Source organism: Aulostomus chinensis, chromosome 3 (genome assembly GCF_037954235.1).
Source record: "Aulostomus chinensis isolate RoL2024-O1b breed Wild chromosome 3, RoL_Achi_v1.0, whole genome shotgun sequence".
Lineage (NCBI taxonomy): Eukaryota > Metazoa > Chordata > Actinopteri > Syngnathiformes > Aulostomidae > Aulostomus > Aulostomus chinensis.
Genome location: NC_141322.1, coordinates 17,951,080 through 17,964,068, shown reverse-complemented (window position 1 = coordinate 17,964,068; position 12,989 = coordinate 17,951,080).

Sequence of the window (12,989 nt, the reverse complement as noted above, 5' to 3'; positions counted from 1 at the left end):
GTTAGGCTACTGAAAAAAGTAAAAGCAGTAGGCGAAAGAGAAGAAAGCAAGAATACTTGGAGGCATTGATTATTTTTTGGAGGGTGGAAAACAGCCCAGAATTAAGAGTAGAAGAGAAAAGTGCCAAATGCAGAGAATAATAGCTATAGAAACATAAAAATATCAGGAAGTCGTCTCTTTCTCCTATAATCAAGCTCTCAAATCAACTCAAACTTCTTCACATTCCTCTCCATTCGCGTCCTCTTGCCAGTTTGTTCTGACCTGCTGATGAGCGAATCAGATAGCGCCCCCCGTCACGCTGTGCCACCACGCCACCAGCGGGGAAAGGGGGGGGGTTAGAAAGTCACTTTTTAGTACAATGTTTTCACTGTTGCTGGATCGACCTCAGCCATGGTGGGGGTCTTGAAGTCAATGTGGGTCCAAACTTACACAGTTACATCAGTCTGTGACAGTCTAAGTTATTCAGAGGCATAAAATCAAGAGTTAAACACAGTTACAATAACGTGGCCATAAGTAAAACTTCCAATGTTATGTTGTTTTGTGTTATGTTTGTGTGCAAGTTGGCAAAATGACCAGCAGATTTTCAGTCTGAGATGTTCACACAGTCATCTCGTACCTCACTCAAGTGCACGGAGTACAAGGAAATCCATCTGTGTCTTCTAAACTGGATCTTTTGTGAAATAAACATGATCAAACTCCTCGTTTACACCCTCTCATTGTGCTTTTTTATTGTCATTTAAGAAAATACTTCCTCCATGAACCATTGCCCTGGGCCACGTATGGAGACAATACCGCTCGGATTGCTTTGACATCTCAGCCAAGACGTCCCACAATTGCTGTGGATTGAGTGACACAGTGAGCGTATTAGTCCGTGTTCTGAAGCCTCGGCCTTCACTCCGCCTATAAATTACACCTCGCTGCTCTGTACTCCTGCTACACCTGCAGTACTGGGAGAATTCCAGATACCCTGTAATCAAGCATTACTTTACTGTAGCCTTTCTCAGCTTCTTCTCCAATGTCGGAAGGATTTACTACTCTTAAAGTCACTTTACATTAGAAAATATAAAATCCATGCCCCCAAACAATCCTTTATCTGTATGTTTTCATCAAGAGTTATAATCCACTATTTGCAGCCTGCTCACTGTGATACTCTACCCTCAAAATACCTGAGAAAATGACAAGATAAGGACGATGATTTTATCACGATAAAAAATAATGAAATAGTTCAATGTATAGATGATAAATAAGTAAGTAAATATTCAATGACACTGCAATGATGCAGACCATAAACGATGTGCCAAAAGACCCCAAAACTCACTAAACTGGGGAGGACAAACCTCTTTTTTTGGATTTTCTTTTGTGTATACGAGTATACATCACTATTTTATTGCAAACGACATTTTTCATATGCTGAAAAATTCCTTTTTATTGCATTTTATTGCATCCTGTGTTTTATATGAATATTTACTTGCAAAATGCTTTTTTTCTTTTAAATTTCAATAATGTAATGCTTTTTCCATAGTTTCCATGTCATGTGACCCAGGAGCTTGAAAATTCGCTGGCTTTTTAAACAGACAAAGAGAAGAATTATTAAAGTCCGTGATGTCTTTTATCACTGTACTCCTTCGGTGGTCTGTGCCATGATATGTTTGGAAACTCGCGGGACACCACCCACTGTCCTTTTATCCTCCATCTAGGCTGGTCCAGTTCTTTCTTGCGTCGGGACTCTATTGTGTTAGAAAGCAACACACGCACAGTACAGTATATTACAGACACACTCACCTACAGATGGCTGCAGGGCTGCTCAAGTGTGTGTGTGTGTGTGTGTGTGTGTGTGTGTGTGTGTGTGTGTGTGTGTGTGTGTGTGTGTGTGTTGAGGGGTGGGGTGGGGAGGGCAGAGGGGACTTGGTTCCGTGAATTTCTATAACAGGAAGTCAGGCTGGAGTCAGCCCACACACCAAGGATGCTGGGACACTGGAGGCCCTGGGCCTCAACCGTGGGAGAGACGGGAGAGTTGAGAGGAAGTCAGCTTCAGTTTGCTTAAAGGTACAATTTGTAGCTGCTCTCACCAAGCTAGTGATTCAACCCCCCCATCCCCCCACCCCACCCCGAATCAATAGGGGGCAGCATATGACCTGAAATTTGGGGTTCTTCAGATGAAACCCAGTGTACCACCATTTTGCTGTCCAGTTTTGATCACAAGCTTTGATTAGTGACAGAAAGAATATAATCGCTGCAGCTGAAAGTAGTTTCCTCCTTAAGTTGGCAGGTCTGGACCAACCTGTTGGGGTCACCAAGATGGCTGCCTAGCTTCAGCCCAATCAGCTGATCACTGGTCTAAACAATCCCAGTGATTCCAGGAGTTCCTGCGGCAAGAAAGGAAATAAAATAATTGTAAAATGAAATAGCGCCAAAAATGCCAGTGTTTGTTAATCTGCTCTGTTGGTTGATGCAGGATTGCAGCCCCCGTTGAAGAGAGCCGCCACAAACAATAATAGACTTGTTTTCAGTTCCAGTTTCGGTGTAATTAGAGACGAGTTAAAATGTAGTTATACTCATTGTATTATATTTCTGACATCAGTCAAAATATACCATTAATGTTGCTCACTAACATTTGTCTCTTTTTTGTGTTTTGTCTTTAAAATGAGGAGCAATACATGGTCTTCTGACCAAAACCTTTAGCACGTCTTTTTTTCTTTTGTCATATTTGCATACTTCTTGTATTTTACGAGCGTGCAAAGCTGTGCTGTGAAATGCAACTGAGAAAAAAAAAGAAGCAAGGACTTGATTGACGAAGGGCACGCGTCCACTATTAACGCAAACCCGCCTCCACCTCAGGCCACCTCATCCATCTCTCACCTCACTAATCCCTTAATGACAAACCAGAGAGAGCAAGAGTCGGCAGACAGAAGGAAGAGAGAGAGAAAGGCCTCAAGGCCTGAGGGGTTGATGATTTTTTTAAAAGCTTGCAGCAACAGAAAACTGTGCATCAAATATTGATTACTCTCAATATTATTACACCTGAGCAACGCTAGCACACTTCTATTATGTACAAAGACAGCCTTTATTTTGTCTGAATGTTTCTCTACAAAGTGTGTCTGAGTTAGTTGTGTGTTTGTGTGTGTGTGTGTGTGTGTGTGTGTGTGTGTGTGTGTGTGTGTGTGTGTGTTGTTCAGATTAATACTCTATTGTGAATGGAGAGGGAGGGCAGCAGGGGATCATGTGACAAGAGTCAGACTGAACATGGCGCCTACACACTTCTGCGGGGTCATGCAGGGGTTATCACGCGGCTACTGTGCCCACTCACTCACACACACTTATAAAGGATATACAGTGCATAAAGCAATTAACACACATTCATTGGCACAAACCCAGGAGTCAAAAATATGTTTTCACATGACATAAGACACATGCTCTCATCAAGTTTTATCCTCATGCGCTTCCTTCGTCTCTGTGCAGTGCAGTTAACTGGCTCTCCAACACATCCACATACAAAAAAACATTTTCCGTCTCCTCTTCCTCCACTTCTTCCTTGACAGTGCCCCCCCCCCCCCCCATCTGTTCCCAGGTCAAGTAACTTGAGATCCGGTGTTCTGTCCTTGCTGAGTATTGTCCTACCAGACCATTAGTGACATCAACGCAGTTCAGATGTAAAGACAAGCAGATCAGGGGAAGGAGACATGAGGGAAATGATGGAGGGCAAATGAGATGGAAGAAAAATATTTTCAGTAATGCAAAGAGCATTATTATTAAGATGGAGAGGAGAGGTGGTGGATCAGGTTTCGGTGTGTTTTCATGATCCGGTGCCTTTTAACCAATGCATAAAAGCACTGTGATACCAGCAATAAACAGCATTACACCATGAATTAGAGAAGCAGGGACGGCTACTGAAAAATGTGGGCTGTGAATACTTAACCCCTCCCCTCCTCTCTCTCTGGTTCTCTAAACACACACAGTAAGATGACTAACTTCATTACCCTCCCCATTCCTCATAGTGAGCGCAGCGAATTGAAACCTAATTACCACACCAGAGCCAAATTAAAAGCTTTCCCTCTCAATGGCTGCAATCCATCTCCTGACAAATGAACAGCGCCACTTCCACGGTGTTAATGCCGGCTTTCTCCCTCACCGCATTCAAACATCTTCATTGATGGCAGCGTGCTTCCTTTCAAATGCTGGTGCTTTGATACCAACGGCGCATTATCACATATGTACTAATATCAATCACATTTATAAGAGATAAAATTGAGAATAAAAAGCAAATCTGCCAGATCAAATTTGTGATTCAGTGGATTGGGTGTAATCGTTTGTAAGAAAAACCTCAATGAGTGTGGTCTCTCTTTTTTTGGTCATCTGGCATGTTTGGTTGATCTTTTTCTTTTCTCTCACCCTCCTTTTTATTTTGATCATCTTCAGTCCTGCTAACATCTAGGACTCAGACAGCTAATAAACAAGCTACAGAGCAATGTTGCATTGAAGTGCATGCAAAAATATTTCTTATTCATGTACTTCAGCCAATAATACAGAAACAGATTCAGAATTCTTGAAGCAAGAGATTTGAGGTTATTTTATAAGCAATGTTACTGGTTCTATGTGGTTTCCCTACATCAAAAGGAAGTATAACAGTATTTATTCTAAATTTATTACCCTCACTGTGCTCCACTGCTCCGCCCTTGCAGGTTAATCTCGTTGCTCCATCGCTATGCAGGCTCATTCTGGTTGTGACTCTTCTCATTCCTGCACTGCTACGGTGGGACGAACAGCCGAATCTTTGCCAATCTTTCATCTGAGACTAAAGACCTCCTCAGGTTACGCCTTGACCCCTCTGGAGCTAAACTGCCTTTTAACCCTGCTTTGGAAAAAAAAAAACTTTCCTATTGAATGTTTTAAAGGTCCAGTGTGTTGAATCCAGAGCCCTACTGGTCTGGCAAGTTAAGGTAGATAATGCATCCTCTCGTCTCACCATCAGCCCATTCACGTAAGAACAACGACAGAAAATATCAGCCAACATCAGAAAGTAGTAACACTAAACCGATTTCGTCAGGAAAATTTGTTTGTAAGCCTAGGATTGCTCAAGCACAGTTTGGAAAGAGGAAAAACAGTCTCATGTGATCATGAAGCGCTGCAGAGTAGAATCTGGAGTCACTCCACAATAGCAAAGAGGATCAGGGCACACACAAGTTTTGGTAAGTAATCAAGATGTGAATATTTTGCATACTGGTGCTGTTGTACTTTTGAAAATCCCAAACATGTCATATATGTTGTGAAACCAAAACACTGTCACAGCCGTCTCAAGCACTGTGTAACTGCTGGGATTTGATAGCAATAAATACATTCAAATTTGGGCTGTCGCTCAATTATAAAAATGTATCTAATGACATTTTTGTAATCAATATATTAATCACATTAATCAATTTTGGCCGCGACAATTGAAAGAAAATATAACTTGAGGTATCTTTTTGGAAAAACATTGGAATAAAATGATTAAAATCAAAACTGAGGGTCATAAATACTGAACTAACTGGCTATGATAAACAAAATTGAGCCAATTATTACCTATAGAGAATCTCAGGCCTTTCAAATAAAGGAAGTTATGACAGGCCCCAACAATTTTATGCCTGTTTCTGTCACTGCTTTACAAAATCAAGGAGCTTATTTAACGTGACATGGGTTCCTCTTCTTTTCATTTCGAACAGGTCAAATCTACACAAAGGGGAATGAGTGAGGACAAGATTCATTTTGTTAATTTAATTCAATTTTTTCTTATAATGAATTAATCAGCATTAATCAATCGTTTCAAAAACCCGAATAAAAATAATGCTGAAATAACCAAATCATGCTACCGATCAGTTCTACACATGAATTCATGCTTTGTATCAGTCTTGAAAACCGCAAGCAAACATCCTTGGAAATGTATGTTTGGAATGGTACGGGGGGGGGGGGGTGTCTAGATCTCTCCGTCTACTGCTGTCGTGGACTCTTTATTTCTGCAAAAGATCATTTAAGTTGCCTCTGATGTATTGGTTCAAAGCTATAACAACACATTCACTCACACAGAACCATCAGAGTGAATAAGCATCATAGTAACCACACCCACACTCTTGTGTGCCTGCCCACAGCCACCTGCCATTTCCAAGATAATCTTTTGAATGATGAAGAGCATCTAAAAAAAAAAGAAAAAATCTGGGCCAAACAGGTGCAGGTTACCATAAGTCTGGGTTTAAGTTTAATCACCATTTTCTGTCCGGCTGTAATTGCACTTAGTAATTAATAATGTCATGTATCAGTTACATATCAGATGTTGGAGGTTGAGCTAAATCCAATGATGTCTTCTTTAAGTAGATCGTGCCGGCTCCCAGACAGCAAGGTTATCAGGCTCCACTCGCTGCCATTGATGGGGACTGCGAGAGATTAAAGCTCACAAATTCACCATTAGTTACTTTCTCCCAATATTTCCAGGTTTGTTTTGTTTTGTTTTGTTTTTTAACAGGATGATATATATCGGAAAAAGAAAATGTCTTCTGGGAATAAAACTACAAAACGGGCTCCTGCTTGAATGTTCCAGTCACTTTTGATTACGTAGTCAAAACAAAGATGGTCAATGGAAAGCTGGTTTACAAAGAGATTCCATCTGCTTCAGCTGATTGATTTACAACGACCAAAACCATTAAAAACAACCAATACTAATACATGTAAAGTGTACTCTCTCCATTCTAAAATAAATGGTTATCACATGGAGGGCAAAGTGCTCTTCATTTGAAAGTCTTTATCGCCAGTCAATCGTGGCCGAATGAGTCCGGATTGATGATTTATCGCTACTGCTCGGTCTGCAGGTACTAATGCCATTAATTTCCTGCTGGCTCCATCTCTCTGTGTCTATTCTAATCCAGTTAGACACAATGAAACAGACCCAGAGGGGCACAGCACAGGAGCATCCTAAATTATTACAAAAAGTCTTTAGATATCTTTCATGTATGAGCCGCATGAGGACTGTAATGTCAAAAAAAGGAAAGAAAGCGGTTGTGGCAAATATCATATTTTCTGCTCGTCTTGTGTGCGATTAGCACAGAAATGGTATCTTATCTCTGCATCCCAATACCCCACCTTCTTGTCACTATCCCTTCGCTCCCCTGGGAGCGTCCATAACAGCAGTTTGTAGAATCTGTCACACGCCAAATGAGCGATGGCTAAATTTAAATCACATTATCAGTTTTCAAACGTTTTACACAAAAAAAAAATGTTTCAATCCGAAATCGGAGCAAAGAAAATCACATCGTACCGCAGGTGCAGTCGGAGGGTGTCATGCTTGCACATATGGGTGGTGGTTGCTTCATGCAACACTGTAGTTTGTCATTTGAGTGCTTGCTGCACTCTTTGTCAGCTCAACAAAGCTGCTGGGGTATAGTGGGTAATCTTAGACTGGACTCCTAGACAGAGGAAACAAGGGATGCCAAAAAGAACCTGGTGGAGAACTGTGACCGCAGGACCAAAAATGGCAATTTGGAGGAAGACATGCTGTGCGGTGCAGGACCAGATGGATGCAGGATGGATCGCAGCATGTTCCACGCAGAATAAGGCAGATTAACAAAGTAAATTACACCAGACTGTTAGTTAGACTGAGTACAGGTGGGGAGTTACAGAAGAAAGGACTCACTTCACTACTTGAAATACACGATTCCAACCGAGAATATATACAAAGTAAATGAAAGTTCAACCAGGAAAGACCTCCAAGACCTCTGGACTACTGTGCAAACAGCTCCACCGGGAGGAGTGTCGCTTACAGCTTTCTTTCACGTATCCTAAAACTTAATGATGGAGTTAAATTTGACCGGATGACACACCAACCCAGCTACTATCCAACAGGAAGCAGTGGTGTCTGTAAACACTCCTCTTTCACCTGCTATTAGTATGCTGACTTCAACGCCCAAAGTGGACCTGGTTATCCTCTGGTAATAGGTCAGCATATACAGCATCTAAATGGAACTCAGCCATCATTCTCAATAGCACCAACGCTTCTCTGGCCTGTAGAATGTCCAAATGTCCCCCATGAAAAAGGCCCGTAGGCAGAAATTTGCATCAGTCTTTCATGCATCCCAATGAATGTGATCATATAGCCTAAAGTCCAAAGGAATTGGGACACCCCCCCCCCCCCCACCTACACCACCCTTTTGAAAAATGACTCCACAGTGCCACAAGTGGTCAAAAACTGACCCCAGGACCTCTTCTGTTCCAGATCCTCTCTCAGTGGGTTGAAGATGGCAGGAGAGAGGCTGCTGAACGAGGAGGAGGGCAGAGATGAAAAGGCAGCTATATTTCATCTTCATGTAGCATCACGACCCAGAGAGATGAGACAGCGACAGAGATCCAGGTCTTATATGGAGCTGCAATCATTATCTACCCTGCACTAACCAACCAGCACCAAACACCCCTCTAAATCTCTCGCTATCCTCCTTTCATCACTGTATCCTTCTTTCACTTTGAGATAAGCACTACGAGTAATCTGCTACTTTCCTTTATCCTATTGCACCTTCTCATTGTCAGCTCCCCACCTCTGCCTTTATCATTCTCTGATTCCATCCACCCATCCAGCTCCAACAGCAAACCATCCAAGAGTCGCAGCGTCGCTCTGTTAGCGCATAGATGTAGAGCGGTAAACAGTAAACACTTCAAGAGAGGAAAGAGTGTATGGAGGGTGTGTGAATCGGGTCTTCCTCCTTGGTTATAGACAAAGGTGTAAAAGGAGGAGGGAACTGTGCTGCTTTGTCCCAGCAACATGATACAGCAGAGCAAAAAAGAAGGAGGCCTCAATCCAGGAAACTATACCAACTTGTATGTATGGGTCGAGACAGTGACGGAGGATTTAATGATAGAAATCTGTTAATTTATTTGTTTTTGTGGCTGTTTAAGTGGCGGCAAAAGTAGAATGCAGAAAGTGAAACTGTAGACTCTGGGTATTTGTTCAACAATAAAGACCCTCTGATCGGCTGATTCTAAAGTGCTCCAAGGTTCCCCTGAACGCCCAAGGCAGATCCCTGACTGAAGAGCTATTGCATAAAAAAACAACAACAAATGAATAAAGCAATGTCTTTTCGAATTTCAGTTTTTAAGTGTTTACTGCTGAGAGTTGCAATCATGCAAATATAAATGCACCTCCATATCTGAAAATGGTCTGTTTAGCTATAAATTTGTTTTGCTGTTACTAACAGCACGATTGCTTGTCGTCAAGATTTCTCTCAACGGAAAAAAGAAAATCTGACTTAAAACTAAATTTAAGCAAGACATGTTACATAGTTGAGTTATTATTGATCCCCGATCACCAACTAGTCCTGCAAAACTTATCATGGGGGATCTCTGTTTCTATCAGAGAAAGTCAGAACTATAAGTTGTCAGTGGAATGGCAGTGAGTTAGAAAGACCTCTAACAAACCTACGGCCAATAACATTTTGTTAAGGATGCGCCAAACTGGAAATTGTTTGAAAATGTGTCATACGAAGAGAGCAGAAGTTAAGTCACAAGCATGAATTACGTCTGAAAAGATTGTGTTTGTGTGTACAACCAATGATTGTCACCCGGAACGCTGTTACAACCAGCAATGCTCATGTTTCTGGTGGGACAGTGTTTATCAGTGCACGACTTCTGCATGTCAGCACCCCAAATTGAAGAAATTACTACCTTAAATACTACAGCCGTAACGCCGTGATACTTGTTACTGCTAGCTTATGCATCTGGCCCAAAGGAAATCTTACTGGAAACAAAGTGTCTACTATACACTGGCACAACAGGCGCAATGAAAAGGAAATCAATGAGGTGCTCGGACAGCTCTCTTTTTTTTATTTTGCAAACAATCTAATTAACATGAGCATTAATTGTTTTTCAACCTAAAATCAGCCCTAGTTCATTTGGGCTCTAAGCTGATTGAGAGATAGTCTTTTTAAGTAATCTGAAGCTACAATTTGCTTTGAGAGAGTTAATTTGCCCAGCTGAGAGGACGTCAACGCTGAGTCTTTTTCAACTTTGTAAAAATGTATTTATATTTAGGAGCCAATCACCATCTAAGAGCCTCTTATACTGCAACAACCTCTGATTAATTTGTCTGCGAGGTCTCTGCTGACTTCACTTCAGCCTCATGCTCTGAGTTCAGATCATTTTTAACAGCGCATGCTTCACCTCATCTCGGCTAACCACACACGATCTGGAACAAATCCTCACCGCACACACCGCACTTAACACTTGACCTCTGACTCGGCGAGCAGTGGCACGCACACACGCGCACCCACACACACCCACACACACAGAGCGAGTCACGGGCTTCTTAGCGAGGACATAAACAGTGAGAGTGAGTGTTTAATGTCTTTAACATTCAATCTGAGTTTTCTCTATCATATCACTGTAAGAAATAAGCCTGTGTTCATGGTCGCTTGCCAAAGATCATACCTTTCTTTGTAGTCACATCTACCAGCTGTTACCTTTTACGTACTGAATCAGATCGGCATTAACGCCTGGGTTGTCTCACCGGGGCAAAAGCTGCCTCGCTCTCTTTCACATCCCCTCATTCCAGCCGTCTTTGTCAAGTGACCACGACCTCTCTGCTGTGTGACAGAGGAGTAACACGTCAATACAAATGAACTGAGGGAGTGAGAAAATGTAATTACAATTCTCCACTTAATCCCTATAGCAGTTTCTAAAGTCAAGAGATTTGGCTTGTCTTTGCTTACCTCGTCTCCTCAGTGTGTGAGTGTGTGCGTGTGTCCTAATCAGGATATAGTGAACAGGGATCAAGTCTCCCTTTCACTGATCAGGATAACATGTCTAATTAATCCAATCTCCTGCTCTTGAATCTCCATTCAAACTCTACTTGATAAAGATGAATCTTTGAAAAGCCCTGTTTCTTTTAATAACGCGGGACAAAACAGGTAGAGAGGGATCGGATGTGGGGGGGTGAGAGGATGGGAGAGCAGCGGCGGCAGTGGTGTAAAAGGTCTGAATTATTCCAAACCTATTCCACCACCTTCAGCCAGAGGAATTAGACAGGGCAGTGGGCGAAGGAGGAGGGCGGCTGATAGTTTTAACAGTCGAAAAGGAGCCCAGATAAGGAGCAGAGAGAGAGAGAGAGAGGCTGGGCATGGAGGGGCTCCAGATGGAGGGAGAAGTTAATTACCTGAGCAGAGGGCATGGAGGGAGAGGTGATTGGAAAAAGGGATGGAGAGATAGCTCACACCCTCCAGAGTGTCTGATGCATACTGAAAGAAATTTAATGGGAGGATGTATAAGCGGCCTCATGGTCCACCCAAGACCACGGACAACATCGGAATATTAAACAGGAATCAAAGAGACACACTCATTTTTAACCTTCCGTCAGCGTTTGGGTCGAATCTGATTTATAACTTTCAGAAATCCTAAATATGGTGTTTTTCATCCGATTGCTGAGCATTTGAACATTTCATTTTGGTTTTTCATGTGGTTTAGGCATTTATGTTGAACATCCATGGTGTTCCTGGTCAAAAATGACCACCGTAGGAAAATGATTCTACTGACACTCGCCAGTTTAGGAATGCAGTTTCATTCTCTTCAGATCTTTAAAAGGCTTGAAACTAAATATGGAAGAGCAGTTAAAACAGACCAGTTCAATTTGAGCATGAACATTTCGACGAAGGTGGAACAACAAAATTAAGAAAGGTTAAAGTGATCATTTTTTGTGTGTTTGTGCCTTTCAAGTACCACAACAGTGTTTTGAGGTCATAAAGATGTTTTTTTTTCCCTCCTGCATCAATTCTCCTGACTCCAGAATGCAGAAAGAGCCCGTCAAGTAAATTTAGCTTGAAGCTAATGGCAACAAACCACTAACAAGCACAAAACGGCCCAAACATTTCAGTTTGCCAACTGTCAAGCATCATCTTTATCCTGCTGTACGCTCATGCTAAATACACATGGCTGGCTCTTTCTGCACTCTGGGGGAAATGCCGTTGTGTTCTCAACTCACTCAAGACTTGAAAGACAAAATACACTTTTTGGGTGAAGTATTACTTCAAATGGTCTCCTGCAGACCTGCACCAACAGAAAACACATTTAAGTCGAGGTCATTAGGCCACACTGAGGCACTTTTTCATATACATATTGAATAAATAGAAATTGTATCATTTTGAATGTCATATCAAGCCCTATGTAAAGTGTGTGATCTCTCGGGCTGTGACTAGAGGAACAAGGGAGTTCCACCAGTCACAAAGAGGAATGCAGGGATGAGAGAACTAAAGGATACGAGCAGGGAAAAGGAAAAGCAGAGCCGCATTAATAGAAGGAACTTCAGAGCCAAATTACTGAGGCGCCGCAGAGATAGTGATCAGAGCACGGCGGTGCACCCTGACTCTGTTAACGCAGCACTCAGTGCATTTACATCGCCATCATTACAATCCTTATCATTAACATCACTCAAAGCAGCACATGAAGACCGTATAAACGCTGTAATGGACAACATTAGTTCACATAGTGAGAGGTGAGAGCTTGGTCAGGTCCAAAGTCATCCCACAGAAAAGGGAACACAAAAAAAGTCAGCATTTTGGGATTACCATTCCCCTGTTCGCTTTTTAAAGGAGGAAGTAGTAGAGCTGAGGCTGTCTGTGATTGGTCCCTGCAGACCAGCCCCGCGGCTCATTCGTTAGCTGGACCGTAATTTTGTTAAGGGCATGGGTTGCTTCCTGTGCTGGCTAAACATATCTGTGTAAATGAGGTTTGGGATGCCTGAGGGGAGCGGGGGCTTTTGGTAATGGAGCCAGTTGAACAGAGCACCACGGGGAGACAAAAGGGGGAGGTTAGGGACGGGGGGGGGGGGGGGGACGGGGGGATGGGGGGGGCATGGAATGAGGAAGCGAGGCCGAGGTAATGGAGGTTAAATGAAGTGGAGATAGAGGGAGAAATACAGCTGCATCAAAGTTGCATTAGCTCTGATTAACGGGCCTGGTTTGAGTTACAGCTCTAGCATTTCCAGACGTCAA